Consider the following 21144-nt stretch of genomic DNA (forward strand, 5'->3'; position numbering starts at 1 on the left):
GAAGGACCCTCAAAACATAACTACAACCTGGCATCAAAGATGGCTCACCTGAACTCAATAATTTTCAAATTAAAGTACATAAAGTACACAATGTCCTGTGTTATATTATATATATATATATATATATATATATATATATATATATATATATATATATATATATATATATATATATATATATATATATATATATATAATATATAAAATATCCTATGAACACAAGGATGTAATGCCTTTGGCTGCATCTGGATTATTTTTCCAGCCTCTACCAGTTAGCATGCTTTCTTGGCAGCCATTCTTAAAATGGTGGGGCAGATAGAACTGGATACTGACATGCAGCCCAGAGCAGCGAATACATTCTTTTGTGCAGCACTAATTAGGAGGAAGTTCCCTGCGCCAAAAATAAAAGATGTCATCATAAGCATTAGTTAACATTAGGGGTTAGGAGCAAACTGGCTTGGGCCACATGTATGCCATTGGTGCTTGTATTATGTTACTGGTGGTATCACCAGATGAAGCATTACATCCAGACAGTGAAAGAATTACATTGCCCTTTGGGGTAGGTTTACAAACACAGCTATTGATACTAGTGGCTCCTAGTGAGGTTGCTAGAACTGCTACCTGCAACTGCAGTGGTAGTTCCATGATGTCTGCTACAGCTTCAAAGAAATGTTCAGAGTGGGTCATCAACTTGCACCTAGACCTCACATGCAAGGCTTTTTCACTAAAGTTGTCTGCTTTGGATTGGTTGACCTACTCAACATTTGTCTCATTTGCAGCAGACACAATGTTAATAAACCAATATACCTAAGAGAGTGGCATCTACATGAAGAAGTGAAGGACCCCATTTCCAATGTCATGTCAAATATTTATAGACTGACAGCTGCTGAGACAGGAGTGTCCAGGTGATTCTCACTGTGTCCACAAACCCAAGATGAGTGTGTACAGCATTGTGAGGATTTCAGAGAGATTTGCTGATGAATATATGGATTAATCGCATACATAATATTGTTTCCTTTAAGCATAACCCTGTTAATTACTGCAAATAAATGATGGAATGGTTATTTATAAATACAAACAAATAAAACAAATAAAATAAATAATATTAGAAATGTTTTGAAAAGCTGTGTGTCCACAATTCTTTAACAGGTAGTGTACTTAAATAATTTTTTATAGCTACATACCTTGTCTAATACCCAGTGCACTGCAGTATGAAAAAAACGATTTCTGGTTTAGTACTAGTTTTAACAAGAAACGTTTTATGTTAACACGTTACTTATTAGCCTGTGCGTACCACTAAACTACAGCTATCTTCATTAAAACTATTTTTGGGCCTACTAATGCTGTACACAACGCTCGCCCACAACTGTTCAGCCAAACATTACAGCAATCCAATCAGTACACTTGCTGATGACACCACTGTTCATCACTAACAACGATGAGAGGAAGTGAGTAGCTCACACCCCTCTACCCATTGGTGGTTTGACAGTAAAAACAATGAGCAACGTAAAAAAATACTGGGAGTGCACATCACCGGTAACTACTCATTATCCCTCAACACCTCGTCATTAGTGAAGAAGGCACAGAAGCACTCCTGCTTCCCTAGAAAACTAAAGACGTCTGAGATGGGCACTCCCATCTCAGAACTGTACAGCTGCATCATATAAAACATCCCGATCTGTAGCATTGCTGTCTGGTACAGAAACCGTGCCTGGTGTTTCAGTGCTCAAGACAATGGACTTCAGATCAGAACAGCATAAGCCTTTAACCCTCAACTGCTTGGAGATAAATGTAAGCCGCTCTCGATAAGTGGGCCTGCCGAAGGTCACGAACGCCATAATTGTAAATGTAATGCCCCTTCTCGGACAGAAAAGCAATGCAACACGTTTGAAGGCTGCCCAGTATATCACTGAGTTTTCCTGCTATCAAGGACATCCACTCTAAGCAGCAAATAAAATAAAAATCTCTCTGACCTGTTTAATAGAACCCACGCTCCTCAGATTCCTATCTGAAAGAAGACAATTCAGACCAAGCATACCTGGCCCATGAACTGTTACTTTCCCATCCCATTCCCACCCATTAGACCCCTAACCATATGATGGTCATTTCATTTTATTTCACTCTGCTACTCTGCTTGTAAAGTCAAGTCCGGTACTTCCTCGTAGTACAAGATCCGGACCTCTGCAGACAGTTAAATGGATAGCCTACCAGAAGATCTTGATCAATAGGGTAATGGGGACCATACTGTCACGTAAATCCGAGACATTAAAACGGTAAAAACTAAATTCAGCATGAGGGCTAGCATTCCCGTGCTGTCTTATTACATTGCTGTCTTATTACAATACTATCATAGATCCGGGATCCGACCCGAAAAACCTGCACACGGTCTCCTCGAGGCAAAGAAGAAATCTTCTTAGCATGAAAGCGACACCAGTCGAATCCACGCTTCAGATCCTGCCTCCAGTAGCCGTACCACAAAAGAGTTTACATTTGGAACATACAATGTCAGAACTCCTAATGACACCAACACCAATACAGGCCGAGTCATCAAGCACAAACCGCAGCAAATTGTAGCCGGTTGCAAGAAGCACAATATCGACATTCTTGGCATCCAGGAACACCGCTTCACCACCAATGAAGACCTGCACTACGAATCCGTCGACGACTACACACTTGTGCACACAAATTCATCCAAGGAGTGCCATGGTGTAGCCATCCTTTTTAGCAAAAAGATCACAAATGTCATGCTATCTGTCGAGCGAAAATCAGACCAGATAATCACGATGCACTTACAGGGCAATCCACGGGTCTGCATTGTTATTGCATACGCTCCAACAGAATGCTCTAAAGAAAACGCAAAAGACAGCTTCTATGAAGATCTGGATGAAACCCTAAAATCAATTCCACCCCACACAGTCCTTATCGTAGCCGGGGACTTCAACGCTCGTATTGGCAAAGACAGCCACGAGACAAACCCAAGAATTGTAGGCCCAAATTGCTACCACGATGTGTCAAACGACAACGGTCAACGACTAATTGACTTGTGCAAAGCTGCAAACCTACGACCAGCGCATTTACATTTTGAAAAGAGAAAATGCCGACTTGCCACTTATTAAGATCCTAAGGGCAACTTCTTCCAACTAGATTACATCATGATCAATCAGAAATGGTGGAACTCAATAAAGAACTGCCAGTCACACAACACAATCGACATTGGCTCGGATCATAAAATAGTGAGCGCGAACTTTCGTCTGTCACTCAGAGTTGCACATTAGAAACAGCGCTAATCGAATCGAGCACCAAAATCCTTGGAAAACGCCAAAAGCAAAAACTTGCAAACTGGGTGAGTGTTCAAACCCTCAAAGCGATCAACGCACAGGAGAATGCGAAGGCTAAATACAAACAGTCACCCACAAAAACAAACAAGGCCAAGTGGGTCGCGGCGCAAAAGTTTGCATCAACTCTCCTTACTCGGGATGAGAAGAACCATCTTAACGCTCAGCTCAGCGATCTTGAACTTGCAGCTTCCAAGAGAAAATATGGAGACGTGTGGAAAATCGTCGGATACATTTCCAACAAGCCGAAGCAGCCCGTCAAAGTCAGAAAAATGGACAACAAGTTACCGACATCTAAGAAAGAAATTCTTGAAGAGTGGGGGAAATATTTTAACACCCTCCTTAACAACCGAAATAAATTTGCGGACCCGGCAAACCACCCAACACCATCGCCTGACCTACCTGGCATCAAAATCGGCTCGATAGCACTGTGGGAAGTAGAGCTAGCCATCAAAAGTCTCAAAAAGAACAAGGCGCCAGGACCTGACCTTGCGATGACGGCAGAAGTCATTAAAGAAGGGGGGAAATTTATCGTTCGACAGCTACATAAGCTCATTAATCAGGTGTTCGATAACTACAAAGCACTGACCCAATGGACACTTGGCATGATCATTCCATTGCCAAAAAAGGGAAATCTCGAACAGATGACCAACTACCGAGGTATTACGCTTACATCCATTGCGGCCAAACTCTACAATCGTGTACTCTTGAATCGAATGCAGCCATCCATAGACCCACTTCTAAAGAAAAGCCAAGCCAGCTTTAGGACAGGTCGTAGCTGCATCCAACAAATCAACATCCTAAGAAGGATAATGGAAGGAGCAACAAGTGAGAACATTCCATTATACATCACATTCATCAACTTCAAGAAAGCCTTCGACTTAATTGACAGAGACATGATGTTTGCAATTTTGCGACATTAAGGCATTCCTGTGAAAATGGTGAACGCCATCCGTGTCTTATACGACAAATCGATGAGTCAAGTGTACGTGGACGGCCGACTATCAAAACCATTTAAAGTCACTACAGGAGTACTTCAAGGCGATGTTCTCGCGCCATTTCTCTTCATCATCGTGATCGACTACATTTCAAAGAGTTCCGCAAGCGACTTTGGCTACTTAACACACAAAGGCACTGACAACGCGCCTTCTCGAAGTACTCGCAATACAACTGCCAGTCAGCAATCAATAAGTCGCAAAATCAACGAGCTAGCCTTCGCTGATGACCTAACCTTATTTGAAAGCGACCCGTCACGGGCGCAACAACAATTGACCAAGTACAGAGACGTCGCTAGAACCACTGGACTTGAACTCAACATCAGCAAGACAGAAGAAATGCGCCTTAACATACCAACAGACAAGGCAACCGGTTCTCTCACGGTCGATGGCAAAACAATCAATGTTGTGGAGGACTTTAAGTATCTAGAATCATACATCGGATCATCAGAAAAGGACATCAAGACACGCATTGGTCTAGCGTGGGCTGCTTTCAATAAGCTGGAAAAAGTGCTAAAGTCACCTCTTAAGGACAAGTCACTTAAATTGCGCTTGTTCGACGCGGCATGTATCTCTATCCTACTGTATGGATGTGAGTCCTGGCTGCTAACAGAAGCGCTAAAAGAAAAACTTGAAGTATTTGCAAGGAAGGCATACCGCATCATGTTAAACATAAGGCAAAAAGACAGGCATATTACAAATGAAAAGCTCTATGAATTAACAGAACGATGTCCAGTACGGGAAATCATCCGTGAGCGCCAATTACAGTTTGTTGGTCATTGTCTGCGAATGCCTGCCGTTGAACCAGCAAACACCTATGCAATCTACACATCACAAATCAACGAAAGGAAATGGCGTGGAAGACCAAATGCCAACTACTTCGACCAAATAGCCACCTACTTGTGTCTCGAAAAAGAAAAAGAGTTTCGACCAACCCAAGAGGAGATCAGAAAGCTTGCACAATCGAGAGGCAACTGGAAATCAATGATAGTCGCGGATATTAAGCCCGCCCGATGATGACTCTACTCGGCCCACTGCACTCAGTTACTTTTCAAGAAAGACATACACTGATCAGGCATAACTTTACAGCCACCAATCCGACATAACATTATAACCACCTGCTTAATATTGTAGTTGTCCCCATTTGCTGCCAAAACAGTCCAGACCCTTAACAACATTAAAAGCATTAACTTCTACAGCAAATTGAGCTACTGGAGCTCCTCTGTTGGCTGGAACCACACGGGCTGGCCTTTGCTCACCACGTGCATCAATGAGCCTTGGCTGCCCATGATACTGTCACCGGTTCACCACTGTTCCTTCCTTAAACCACTTTTGGTAGATACCGACCACTACAGTCCTGGAACATCACACAAGAGCTGCAGTTTTGGAGATGCTCTGATCCTCACACTTGCCCATTTTCCCTGCTTCTAACACATCAATTTTGAAAACAAAATGTTAACTTGCTGCCTAATATATCTTACCCACAAGGAGATGTCTTCTCCAGCCACAATGTTATAATGCCTAATTGGTGTACGTCTATATCATGTTTATATTACTGTGCAACAAAGTCAGTTGTGCCAAGATTGTATAGTTTGTACACTATACTATAAAATGTATTGTATAGTTTAAAGTTTATTGTATAGTCTGGCACTGTCCCTGAAGGTAGTGGTAGCTCAGTGGATAAGGGGACAACTGACTTCTGATCAAAAGGTCATGTGTTCAAATCCCAACACCACCAAGCTGCCACTGCTTGCCCCACTGCCACTGCTGACCAAGGCCCTTAACCCTCAATTGCTCAGCTGTATAACTGAGATAACTGTAAGTCGCTCTGGATAAGGGCATCTGCCAAATGCCATTAATGTAAATGTTAGGTGTTATACTTTGATTATAGGGTCACTATATTTTACTCCTGACATTACATACAACAACATTACAAAAGAATCACATTAAAACCTACACATACTGCTCAATGCTAATAGCCATTAAATGGGTACTTGTTTCAGTATTTGTACATCTGAAAGCTTCACTTTCAATTTGAATTATTATTCATTGTTGTTGTTACACTTAGATTCTAATTGTATCTGATAATAAAGCCCTAAGCCAGTCTTAAATTAATTTATGTTCAGCTCATATAACAAGCTTTAGTGGCTGCAGTCTCCTACCATGCTTAACAAAGCCTCAGTTGTTGCACAACTCTTAAGTACCGTTCTGTTCTTGAGCTTTACAGATCCAGTAACGTGAGCATGAGGATTTTCAGAGAAGTGTTTTTGAGGATTGCTGAGCAGCACAGTTTCGTGACTGAAGTGCACTCTCTATGACTTTACCATCTCACCTCACGCTCCAGCCCAACTGCATAACTCAAAGCACAGGCACTGTTGGGAGGATTTCAATAAATACACTCTTATTCATCCGCTTACAGAACCGAACCCCGCCCTGCGTTTCGCGCCCTGTCTTTCATCCAGAACATTTTTTGTTTTTACAGGTAAACTGATTTAATTTCACTATGCAGATATTCTCTGGCTGTGTAGACACTTGGAAATTTCAGTATTTCCTTGCGCCCATCACATGCTGGATGAAGCTAATTAGATAAGCGTGCAAAGTTAGGCGTTAAATTGCTTCTTTTTTGCAATGGATGAACTTCTCTTTTTAGGGGGGGGAAAAAAATGATCCAGCAAGTGCACACAATTACATGAGTCATGAATTTAATGTTTTCTTCCCACTCGCTCGCTAAATGACCACAGAGCTATATGTGACCTCAGTGAAAGTGGACCAGCATGATTAAAAGCTGAAGTGAAGACTGGGCCACTTCTCAGTGCTGCCTTTACAACTGCAGAACATTGATAAGATTGGCCGGGTCTACGCACTACACTACACCTTTTCGTGTTGTCTCTACTCCATGCTTCATTTGTTTTTTCTTGTCACTGTCATCCTTTGGCAGGTTGGGCTTTTGTCCAAAGCCCAAGTTAATAATTAATTATGAGTCAGATAATGACTCAGGTCTCTGTTTGGCAATTGTGGCCAGCTGTAGTTGTCTTTCTGTGACTTTGGTTCTTTACCACATAATGCGAGTCTTTTCTTCCTTTTGTTTTGCTGTTTCTATAACTTAGAGCCATCGATCACTACTCATGGTTTGTGGCAGCAGGGCGAGAGCCGAAGCGTGAAAAGTCATCTGCTTCGTCACTTTTGCGTATAGTTTAGAAGAGATAAGCTGACGCATCATCCTTGCCGCCTCTGACTTTTTTTTCTGGATGTGAAAATGCTTTAGGCTACAAACGAGAGCACAAAAGCGGCTTATCTTTAAGGAGGGAAAAACAAGAAAGGGAGGAAAAAGGGAAATATACTAGAATGAAGCACTGGTAGAACAAGCTGTAGGGATGTGAAGGAGATAGAGAGAGAGGCATCTGGTGGAATTCTTAAAAGGAGAATTGGCCATGCAGTATGTGTTTGGAGGAAATAAAGGGGGAAAGCAAGCAGGCTGGAGACATGGAGCGCGTGTTTTGGACTGAACGGATGGAGAAAGGTAAAGGGGAGATGGGTGGGGAGGATGGAGAGACAGAGGGAGGGGTGGTGATCCTCGGGGCTGGATGACTCACTTCTCTGCAGCCGGCGTGTGCGTCACTGGCGCACGGCTGGAGGAGGAGATAGTGGAGAGGTCTGCACATTTAATTACAACCTGCCAATTTATATACAGTGTACACACGCACACACATCTCTCTCTCTCTCCCTCTCACGCTCTATCTATCTCGCTCTTTCTCCTACTAATACCAACAGATGACGATGTATATTCAAAGTCTAAACAATCTTGCATCTGTAAACATGGACATTCCCAAAGCCTTTTTTTTTTTTTTAGCTCTGAAATATGAAAATGCTTTTGATTAGAACACACATATTGTCTTATACATGTTGCATATAAATATATACATAAGGAATTTCACAATTTCTACTGAAAAATATTATATACAAAAGCACAAAAGATAAGGTAAGATAAGATTACAGTGTGGTTCTTTTGTGTGTAAAAAAAAATACTAGTGTTCAGCTAAGCTCTCATTTTAATTGGCAGGACACACTGTCTAGATGTGAATGTGATTAGGAGCAGAGTGGTATGAATGCAGGCCATATGTTGAGTGCTCCTCGGTTAAACGACCCCATTCACAGAATACTACTCTATTGACGGAGCAGTACACATCATTCTGTGAATGTGTCTGACGCTGGGAGTTTCTCTAGAGGGTGGAAACACTTGCTTTTTAGACCACAAGCTATAAACTTAACCCGTTCGTGTCGTCATTCCCTTCCCTTCCTTGCACCCTCTGAGTTTCTGTTCCTGTTGTTCCAACTGCCCCGGTCCCCTTTGAGCTGCAGTTTTTTCCTGTGTGTGCTGTAAGCCATGCTCAGCAGACAATAGCTACAATCAGCCACCATTTCATGAGCCGCAGGCTCTCATCCGGCTTCCTCCACACAAAGACAAGAGCAATTTAGGCAAACAACAGCATTCCAAGGAAAGCATTCAAAGGCTGCGTGCAGTGCCAATGATTGGCCAATGCGGTTGCGAGCCCTCGAAAAAAGCACAAGAGTAAAAACAGAGCACCTCGCCATCTCGATTCGGCTCCAACATGACTGTTTCTTGCCTTAGCTGTCAAATTTGACCTGCTCTGGATTAAAAATATCAACAACAACAACAAAAAATACAAGGCTTAACATAACTCGTCTTCGCAGCTCAGATCACAGCTATAAAAGCTGTCAGCACCAATCGTACCATTACGCCAGATGACACATGCCGGATGCTCACGTACCTAATCGGCTGGTCGACAGGATTTTCTAACAGTTAAAAAAGAGCTGTGATACAAACAAACATCTGCAGTGGCTATGTGATTGGAATAAGCCAGCGATACAGCACTACTGTATGAGTCAGGCCTTATGTGACATCACAAACAGCTTGCCATTTTCACGCTCGAGCTGCACTCATTTTCAATCAAATGGCTTTGAAACGCTTCAGTGATCCACCTCAGCTGCAGGAGAGACACTGCATTTTCTCGCCTTTTGGAATTATTTGAGATAACTCCACCTAAAGTCAAGGGAGTGAATAATAAAGCCTATTACGTATAATACTTCTCCTGCTGTGCTGTAGACCGTTACTGTCCAGCTTGTCAGATAACCTGATACACTCGAAGAATGCATTTCTATATAATGTGCTTATTTTGAAATTCATGAGCAGCCTCGCTATTTGTTTTGATGCTCCCACCACACTGCAAAGGAGCTGTCACTGTAAATAGAATCTGTGTTGCCGGCTGCTCATAACAGCAATAATAATGAGGCATGTGATGATATGATGAATGGTCAAAACCAGCGAACAGACCGATAAAGGAAGAGTAATGGCAACGGAGGAACCGAGGTGCAGGCAGAAAGATGGATGGATATGAGCAGGTGACAAATTAAGAAAGTGCAAAGGGGAGAGCAGGTCGAGAAAACGGAAGGAGTATTAGGCACACAAAAGCCATGATTGATAGAAAAGTGACGTTAAATGACAGAGAGGGCGGAAGGGAAAAGGTGGCACATGCAATAAATCCGATTTGTGCTGCTGCTCTGGCGCTCTGTGCCCACTCGTGACGAAACACACATGTTCTATGGTCCCCTCTGACACCAACACAATGATGCAACGTGGGTTTTATTTTCTCAATCTTGCAAATGGACACTGTGGGAGGTTCGGAGGCACACATTAAAGAGCCCACATTTTAATATTAATGAAGTTCATTGGAACGCTTCTCTTTAACTGTTTAGGTGCGTATAAATATAGAGTAAAAGAGAAGCATGCGCAAAAAAAAATACAGTGTAGAGAGAAAGGAAGAGACAGGCAGAGGCAGACAGATGGAAAGAGATGGACAATCACAGTAGTTTACAATAGCATATATATATATATATATATATATATATATATATATATATATATATATATATATATATATATATATATATATATATATATATATATACAGCTTGCATGAAGACAAATGGACTGCTTAAAGGCTTTGCAGCATAAGTTCTTATCTGGTGACACCGCAATTCTATTCCATTTCCTACTAGTGCACATTTATTTTCCTGCTTTCCATTTCTCTCCTTCCTTCTTGCACACTTTGCCCAAGCACACACACACACACACACACACACACACACACACACACACACACACACACACACACACACACACACACACACACACATACACACACACACACAGAGTGATAGAAAATGTCCATTCCTTTTCATCTGCCCAAGGCACTATGATACAAGGCAGCAAAATGTTGAGGTTACAGTGTTCAAAGGATGAAAAGGGATGAGTGTCAGGAAAACCTCAAAAGAATGTACCACATTATCACTCTCTCACACACTCAGTCTCACACGCTCACACATACGAAAGCATGCGCAAATATGCGTTTTTGAAACGTAAACACATACATCGGTATTAATATCTCCGTGAGGACTTCCTCCTGAAAGAATTATTAATTCATGCCATGTCTACAATCTGACTCGAACTATAACCTATATAAAAAGTTGTTTTATGTTTTGCTCTTTTAGTTTTTGATTACTTTTTAAAAAATAAAATTACAGTTTTTCTCATGGAGACCAGCCAAATGTCCCCTCAAGATCAAAACACTGAGTCACTCGCGCTCCACACACACAAACACAAAAACGTATACTGGAGTAAACATTGAAAAGGGGAAAATGTCAAAAGTCTATAAGAAACAGAACGCTTATAAGAAATAACGGATACCAGGCGTCCTATACATTAACACAGCTCCTGCTGGCAAAGGTCTCCCAAACGGAGATCAAATGCAATCATAAACAAAAAGAGCATACAAATGAATAGTCCCATGAATGAAATCCAGTTAATACAAATGAGCGAGCACCTCCACACGCACATCTAACAAATCCCTATCTTCATTCAGAACTACCTCAATTATTATAATAAGCTCAAATGGTCTTATTCTGCCCTTTCTCCCTACAATGAATGGCTAATGTGTGGTGCGAGGCAGCTGCAGGCTGGGAGACTATCATCTCTGCCCATTGCCGCAGCATGGATTACTCTTGTCCAATCTACATTTGCAGTCTTTAAGCCACACAATGCCAGAGACCGTAATTAGAATACAGATAAAGCTTAGTTTCTGGCTACATTAAACCATCTAGTGGGGATTTTCCTGCTACAAATCCTTTTTTCAATTTAAGCCTGGGCTTTATCTGTATCCACATTAGAACAAACTCTAGTGTTTATCTTAACAATGAAAACAGTGCTTCATTTGAGCTATGCTCTATCCTTTCCGAGCTTATAGATGTGAACTTTATTGTTGGTATGAATCACTACACCTCAGAAAGGTTCCATGAATGGGAATCTTACATTTAGTGTTATTTGTCCAATCGTCCTTTTATAACCTGGTTACTGTTTATGTATGGGGGCTGCGCAAATATTTGAAACGCAGCGACAGGATGACTGAACTAATCCTTTTTAAAACCATGGCAGATAAATGAAAAGGGCCCACTGTGATGTTTATCATCAGACGGAGAGGGTGCCGTGTGGCTCAGCAGATATGCTAAAAGTCAAACACGGCAATAATGATGGCAATCTCTTGTTAACTAAACATTTCACTCATGTATTTACTGCTTCTCACTGCACTACTGTTATTCATTGCTTTCAACCCTTTCACTCTTCTCTCTCTTCATCTCCACCTGTCTCATGGCCCTGAATGGAAATGAGCCCAATTTAGCTCATTGCTAAAGGCTGCTGTGCCCACCGCCCTGCACCTAATAGCACTCAATCTATTTCTTCACCTGAAGGCGGTAATTAAGTCTCCACTGCGCAGGCACAAATTTGCTCACTAAAACCACCACTTTTTAACAATTAAATGCATTTTGTTCATACAATGCAGCTTTTAATTACTATACACAAGAAACGAGATGGAGGACTCTACACAGCAGCTGGTGATGATGTAAAAAATTAAAAATAAACATTCTGAAGTGCTTAGAAAGCGCTGGCTGGGGTAGAAGGAATAGTCAGATACAGAATAAATGTCAAAATGTGGGGATCACATTTTATTGACTTACACTGAAAAATAGCTTTCATCAATCATGCATTTTAGGTTTTTATCCCATTCCATATGAAGTAAATACATTTACAGTTTTCCCCACAAACTACTGTTGCTCCAACTCATTATAGTGGATAATTCAGTGCCATACATTGATGTCTTCGGCTTATATGAGACGTGAGAGCCAAAGTCTGTTTAATTTGTTAAGTCAAAAATACAAAGCATGTAGTAATGTATTTTTCAGAGTTTTAAAGGAAATGTACTATTAAATTGTTATGCATTCCCTTTTACACTTCAGTTCCCCCCTACCCCCCCACCGAGCTTTTTTATTTGTGGCATAAACAGCCATGCCAGTTTTAATTCTCAATTCATGGAGCTTGAAGTAAGTTCTATTCCTACTTTAATTTCTATTGCTTTACACTGATACCATTTGGCAGACCTTTTTATCCAGAGCAACCTACAACTGAGCAGCTATGAGGTTAAGGGCCATGCTCAGGGGCCCAGGAGTTGGGCATTTTGGTGTGGCTGGGATTTGAACTAATGACCTTTGGATCCAAATATAAATACCTTAACTTTACCATACCGTACTAAGCAACCACGTCCCTATCCTAACTTTTGGAAGATATAGTAGATAGTAGGAATTGCTCGATGTGGTGTACAACGCCGTTTAACGCATAACTCTAAAACCTCCAATAGGCGTCCAGTTGAGTTGAGATGTGTTGATGGTGAAGGTCATAGCATATAATTTTCATACACTACCATCAAGAATTATTTCGTCATAGAATAAAGGTGGTCATTTCCTTTTTTTTTTTTTTTTTTGCATTTATTTGCCTTCTCTGTAATGGCAAAAAGATTTATAATACCCTACAAATGTAATGGTAAAAAAATCCAAAATGCCTGAAAGTTTTTTCTCGCTCACCTGCATGCATCCCCAAACTTTTAGTCCTTCAAAGAAATGTTTCTACATCTACCCTTTACGAGGAAGCATACTGAATCTGTATAATCAGATGTGAGAAAGACTTACAGTTAGTCAAGCTGCCAAAACTGACAAGAAAATGTACACAAGGGACCATAAAATAATTGCATTGCCACACAGACGTAAACACAGATACACACATAAAGAGCCCACTGTGCATTTGTTCTACACATACTCCCCAGGCTACCACAGCATCTCCACATAGCGTGTAAATGCAGCTGATAGTCCTGCCTCATAAGTGACAGGCCAGGCAGAAGCAACATGGAAAGTTGGTTATTATTGTTATCATCATAACTATTATCATTATCAGCCTCTGCAGCAGCAGGTACCCTTCATCTGGGAGTGATGCGTCATACGCCTGGGTCGAAACCGTGAAGTGCCAGGAAGCGAACCTGCACTGAATGTAAAATACAAAAAGGGTTTGGGGGAGACGGTGGGGTGGGTAGGGGCTTGAATCACTCTGGCAAGCTTTCAATTTCTCCCTCTCCACCCCTCCTTCTCACTCTTTCTTTTGCCTTTCTGCTCAATTTTCTTTTCTAGTCACAAAAATATGTTTCCTTTGCTTGCCCTATCCCAATCTTTTTTCATTTCTGCCACACCATCATTGATCTTGGTTACTTCCATCTGTTTCTTTTTTACTGCATGTCTTATCTGATGTATTTACAATTCCGTTCTCATTCACACACCATCTCACAGACATATATGTATATATACAGTATATATATATATATATATATATATATATATATATATATATATATATATATATATATATACATACATACATATATATATATATATATATATATATATATATATATATATATATATGTACACACACACATACACAGAGACACAGACACACCCTGCTCACACATGACAGTCCCCACGTCACACAACATCACCACACGAGACTCCAACATCACTGCATATCACTTTTCCCACTAGCTGTGGGATGCATGTCTTTCCATTTTCAGAGACAAAGGAATGGCACCTTGTGCTCTCTCAGAAACGCCCCCTTGCCATTCCTCCCCCACTATGCAAAATCTGAACCCCCACATAGAGTTTATCCGCGTTTTCCAGAAGCTGACATCTCCTCTTATCTCCCCTTGGCAAATACGGCGCAGCTAAAAACAATTTTCCTGTTATTTGTCTTGTTATTATGGACCCCTCCTACTCCTCCATCCCACTGCCTGCAGCTCAGCACAAAGACTGTCACAGTGCATTAACCCGTCAGATAGCAGCGGCGACTGGATTCTGTCATCAAGTAGCTTTTGCAACCTCCTGCTCGAGTAACTCCATATTTCCACACAAAGGGACTTTACAATGTAATCCATTCGAGAATTACAAGCATTTAAATAAATCCACATTGTCTCTTGTCATCGTCATTTTATAAACACAAGTCAATGTATTATGACAAAAAAAGCCTTGGCATGTTGCAGTAAAATATTAATGCTATCCAGGTTTAAGTTTTGGTATATCTCAGACATGCATCATTTTCAGTATGGCTTACAACAGTTTATGTATCACATATCAAATGCAGGCTTCTGCTTTCATTAAGCAAAACATCTGTACTGCTACCTCCAAGCTCTGTAGAATTTCTGTAAACAGTATACATGACTAAGCACTTAAGGCAGCATGACTGATGTAGGAAGTAAGGCAAAGGGTTCATTTCTTTTCCCGGGTTAATCAGGTTCAGCAATTTTTTGTCATATGTGCTTCAGATAATCTTTATTTTTTTTTTACTTTTTTTCTGTCTTTCTAATCCCATCTAATCTCAGAATATTATCTAGAGAGCTGTTAGATCATTTAATACTGCTACCTATCAAACCATAAATAGGAGTGATGTCGGTTAATGAGGTCTTCATTCGGCTGATTTATTACAGTGTCCAAATGTATTAAAAACACCATACACTATAATGGCCTGCAAGGCAATCACAGCAGTGCAGACCCAGTAATGAAGACTAGTGTGGTTATGATCTCTACACCTCGTATATATTTTTAAAATCAGAAACCATTGTAAAATGTGAATCTGGTGTGCATTCAGATATGGAGACTTATAACTCGTTGAGATCGGAGTAATAAATAGCTTTTGTAATTATTATTATAATGAATATTTTATGTACCATGATACATCTGTTTTATATGAGCCGATAACAGTTACGATTTCAATAACAGCGATTCAATAATAGCAATAACAGCTTCAATAATACACGCAGAAAAGAATAAGCTTTTAGGATGAAATTTTAAACCATTTTACACTGATATTTTGCCTAAACCTTCTTCAAAACCTTAAAAAAATAAAATGCTTTGTTTTTAAAGGATTTTGATACAAAGTTTCTAAACGGCTTTATTAAAGTCCATAGAGTACACTATCACCTTTAAAATTGTCCCCTAGGACAGCAATACAGCACTCCTGCCATTTCTGTAATATGTCCTGGAAGTCTTCTTTTCGAAGTGTGTCAAGCACCTTCTGCACTGGATCTCCGCATTGGTGTCCAAACAGCAACCTATAAGCTGGATCTTCAACTTCGGAAAGAGGGTGAAGTCCACAGGAGCCAAATCTGGTGAGTAGGGTGGGTGCGAAAGTGAGATCATGTGGATTGTTTTCCGATGATCATCATGCACAAGCTCGTTAAAGGTCTTCCTGATCTCTCATCATCTTTCAGTGATGTTCCTCTGCTCTTGAAGTGAATGTGCTCCTCAAAACACCTCGAACGACTCATTGCAGCACACTACACACACATACACTCTACATACTCTACACATCCTACACACACATATACTCTACACAATTCACACACACATATGCGCTACACACTCTACACACTACACACACATATTCTCTACACACTCTACACTCTACACACACATACGCTCTACACACACAATCTAATTACTCTACACACTTTACACACACAATCTCTACACACTTTACACACTACACACACATACGCTCTACACACTTTACACACTACACACACATACGCTCTACACCCACATACGCTCTACACACTTTACACACATGCCCAACACACACACATATGCTCTACACACTTTACACACTACACACATACGCTGAAAATTGAAAATGAAAATTCTAGATACTCAAAGCCAGTCAAAATCAGTAAGGTTAAATTTTTTCTAATTTAAACAGTTGATGCTAATTATAGCATAGATTGGTGTGAAACCCATTATGGTCTTCTACTCTTGTAGAACCTGGGATACTTTTATGCTCTGCCAGAATGGTTCCACACTGGTACCTTGGATAGGGTAAAAAAAAAAATGTATTTCCTGCTTGTATTGCAGCAGGAACCAAACGTGGTTGTCAAAGATTGATTATTACACTGAGAGCAAGAAAAGAGTTTATGACCATTTCAGCATTTTATAGCAGCGTTTATTGCCTGAGATTCATGTTCTGGTTGGTGAAAATAACATAAAAACAGACAGTGCCCATCTGTTCTTGTTCGGTAATAACTGCACAAGTAAGAAGAGTTTTATCAATATTGTTTTCTGCTTTTTACTCACAGTTAAGATCTGCATCATTCTGGCCAGTTAACACCCTAAATCTGCCTCAGAATGTTTGATACTAATCTAACCTCGCATTTATTTTAAATAGGTTTAAATCTGTCACATTTTGAACATTGTGTTACCTAACTTTGTTATACAATTTTTACATTTATTACAAGAGAAGGGCATTTTTTTTGTGAAAAAGTATTAATAAAGATATAACATTTTACTTTTAGTGTATTTCAGTTATATGAATATCAATTAATATTAAAAAAAAATTACCCACCTTGATGCACTTGATAAAAAGTTCATTCTGATTGGCCTTGTTTACTTTATACCTTGCAAACATGATCAATTTAAATCTATCATTCAGATTAAAATGGATTGTTAGACTGAATGTAAACATGTAAACAAAGTAACCATGGCTTTAAACAGCACAAACATAAATGTTCAAAGTCACTTCAAATAAAACTGTCCATACTTAAAAAACACAAACTAGTAATAATATACTGTATGTAATGATCTGGTCTGTATCTTTTTTTTTTTGATTGTCTATTACTAAGAAGTTTCATAGATCAGCCATCACACTCCATGAACCTTCAAAGCAGTTAATCACAAGGCACACAAGATCTTTCCATCATGAACCCTAAGATTTGTGAAACAGTATAACAAAAGCTTATATATTACCTGAAGGGACTGTTATATCATATGACATGGAGGTGATCCACATCTGTCCCATGCAGACTCTCCACTGATTTCCCACAAGTTTTATTACTGGGTCTTCATCTGTTCTGCCTGTATGCCCATACTCTTGGTGAAGTCATATACTCAAATTGGTTGTCATCACACTGCTATGTTGATGACACTCAACTCATTCACTCCTTTCCTTCCTCAGACACATCTCAGCATGTCTGGCAGATATCTTGTCATAGCTGGCAGCTCATCAACTGAAAATCCCACCAAAACTGAGCTGCAGTACATCCCTGGAGCGGCATCCCCATGTCAGAATCTTGTGATCTCACTAAACAACTCTTTCAGCTTGCAGTGTGTCACTGCATTACCCTTGGGGTAAACAAGGGTAACCAACTGTCCCTCTCACTTTACATCACTAAACTGACTCACTTTGACCAACACTTCACTGGTATCGAATAACCCATGAAGAAATCTTTACTAAGAGTGCAGTCTTGAATGATGACATCCAACCATTTTCCGCATCAATGAAATTTTAGAGTCAAGCGGGATATGTTTCAGTTGATCCTTTGCCTCCAGTACATATGCAGGAAGAGACTCATCTCTCTTCTCTTCTGTCAGATTTCTCTCTAAGACACATGAAACAATGTGTCACCCCCTTACAGCAAGAATAATCAGACCAAAAGAGTCAGAGCATGAGTAGTTCATCCTTAGTTATAATTATATTTCTTTGCTGTTATTTCTGAAATAAAGGCCCTTGTGATTAAAGAATAAAAAAAAAAAAAACTACTAGATCTGTGTCTGAAATCACTCATTCACTCACTTGTTCACTATTTATCATGAAGTAAAGTCAGGTCAAGAGTCTTTTATTGTCATTTCTACTACACACAGTGGTACACAGTACACAGTAAAAATGAGGCAACGCTCCTCCAGAACCCTGGTGCTACACTAAACAACACAGAGCTACAACACACAACATACAGCTACAAGTGTATCGAGTGCAACCGAGTGCAAACAGTGCAGACAAAAAAACAGTACATACAGTACAGACATTACACATAACACAAGATAGCGCCGACTAGTAAACCCACTGAAGACTAAATGTCAAGACAACAATGGACTATATTCAGGTAAGAGGCACTAGCAAGAACTTTGGAAAGACACATTGAATAACATATAATTATTCATGGATTATCATTTTGTAAACATTCAGAAATTAAATATCCACAAAATATAGAGGCATTAAAGATTGTTCTCTCCATTAAATAAATCTAATTCATGTACTGAGTTGGTTGTTCTAGTATCCATCTTGACAATAAAGTGTTTTTTTTTTTTAAGTATTGATGGAATGATGGATTTTTTTTTAAACTATTGATGGCTATGATGGAATCTGAATAATCTACTAAGAATTCACACACCACCACATTTCAGACCCTATATATTTGCACTTTATATTAAATATGGGAGACATTCAGGCACAACATAAGGCTATTGGTCTCTGGGGTATTAATAGATAAAAAGTACACTATTGTAGCACTTCGGTAGACTTTCTTTTGCTTTTATAATAAAAAATTATAATAATAAAATTAATGACTCATGCTCAGAACGTGACTCATCCCACTTTCCAGTGCTAATCTGTCTACCAGTTCTGAACCATCCCAAATTAAACATCAGTTGCACACAGTGAAGTAAATGGATTGGCAGCATGCAGTAAAATCGTAGATCTTCGGCTCTTGCTCTATCGCCTCTCTCATCCAATCTTACCTGTGGGCCTTCAATCACCACATGACTCCTTTAAGCACTACAGCTGTCTGGTTATGTAAAGCATTTCACCTCCGTCCCCCTCTCAACAACCAAGCGTAATGTTCTCACAACTTGACAGACTTGTTAAAATCACATAGCAAATTCATTTAACACTTGAACTGCACATATGTCTTCAAGAAAAAATAAATAGATATTTAATGTGTTAGCTTCAGGGAGACATGGTGCAGGTTTGGGGGTTCCTGCTGTAAGCTGTCATCCAGTCAGCAGGTTAAAGCTATTGCAAAAGCCTTTTGGCAGAAAATATATTACCTATATTACCATATATTATTAGGGTTTTTATATATATATATATATATATATATATATATATATATATATATATATATATATATATATATATATATATATATATATATATATAGTACAGACCAAAGGTTTGGACACACCTTCTCATTCAAAGAGTTTTCTTTATTTTCATGACTATGAAAATTGTAGATTCACACTGAAGGCATCAAAACTATGAATTAACACATGTAGAATTATATATGGAATTATATACATAACAAAAAAGTGTGAAACAACTGAAAAATGTCATATTCTAGGTTCTTCAAAGTAGCCACCTTTTGCTTTGATTACTGCTTTGCACACTCTTGGCATTCTCTTGATGAGCTTCAAGAGGTAGTCACCTGAAACGGTCTTCCAACAGTCTTGAAGGAGTTCCCCGAGAGATGCTTGGCACTTGTTGGCCCTTTTGCCTTCACTCTGCGGTCCAGCTCACCCCTAAACCATCTCGATTGGGTTCAGGTCCGGTGACTGTGGAGGCCAGGTCATCTGGCGCAGCACCCCATCACTCTCCTTCTTGGTCAAATAGCCCTTGATGCCTTCAGTGTGACTCTACAATTTTCATAGTCATGAAAATAAAGAAAACTCTTTGAATGAGAAGGTGTGTCCAAACTTTTGGTCTGTACTGTATATATATATATATATATATATATATATATATATATATATATATATATATATATATATATATATATATATATATATATATATATACAGTGGGTACGGAAAGTATTCAGACCCCCTTAAATTTTTCACTTTTTGTTATATTGCAGCCATTTGCTAAAATCATTTAAGTTCATTTCTTTTCCTCATGAATGTACACACAGCTCCCCATACTGACAGAAAAACACAGAATTGTTGACCTTTTTGCAGATTTATTAAAAAAGAAAAACTGAAATATCACATGGTCCTAAGTATTCAGACCCTTTGCTGTGACACTCATATTTTTAACTCAGGTGCTCTCCATTTCTTCTGATCATCCTTGAGATGGTTCTACACCTTCATTTGAGTCCAGAAATGTTTGATTATACTGATTGGACTTGATTAGGAAAGCCACACACCTGTTTATATAAGACCTTACAGATCACAATGCATGTCAGAGCAAATGAGAATCATTAAGGTCAAAGGAACTGCCTGAAGAGCTCAGAGACAGAATTGTGGCAAGGCACAGATCTGGCCAAGGTTCCAAAAAAATTTCTGCAGCACTAAAGGTTCCTAAGAGCACAGTGGCCTCCGTAATCCTTAAATGGAAGACGTTTGGGACGACCAGAACCCTTCCTAGAGCTGGCCGTCTGGCCAAACTGAGCTATCGGGGGAGAAGAGCCTTGGTGAGAGAGGTAAAGAAGAACCCAAAGATCACTGTGGCTGAGCTCCAGAGATGCAGTCGGGAGATGGGAGAAAGTTTTAGAAAGTCAACCATCACTGCAGCCCTTCACCAGTGGGGCTTTATAGCAGAGTGG

General features: G+C 39.8%; 1 protein-coding gene across 1 annotated transcript in view; it reads right to left on the bottom strand.

The window, feature by feature from the left end:
- Positions 1–17689, bottom strand: part of LOC310740949 (uncharacterized protein) — a 29688-nt gene extending 11999 nt beyond the window's left edge. Inside the window, exon 1 of the mRNA XM_083568228.1 lies at positions 17576–17689. The gene's annotated coding sequence lies outside the window, so the exon portion shown is untranslated. The remainder of the gene's footprint in view (positions 1–17575) is intronic.
- Positions 17690–21144: the final 3455 nt, after the last annotated feature.

The sequence above is a fragment of the Silurus aristotelis genome (assembly GCF_946808225.1).
Source record: "Silurus aristotelis genome assembly, chromosome: 18".
Lineage (NCBI taxonomy): Eukaryota > Metazoa > Chordata > Actinopteri > Siluriformes > Siluridae > Silurus > Silurus aristotelis.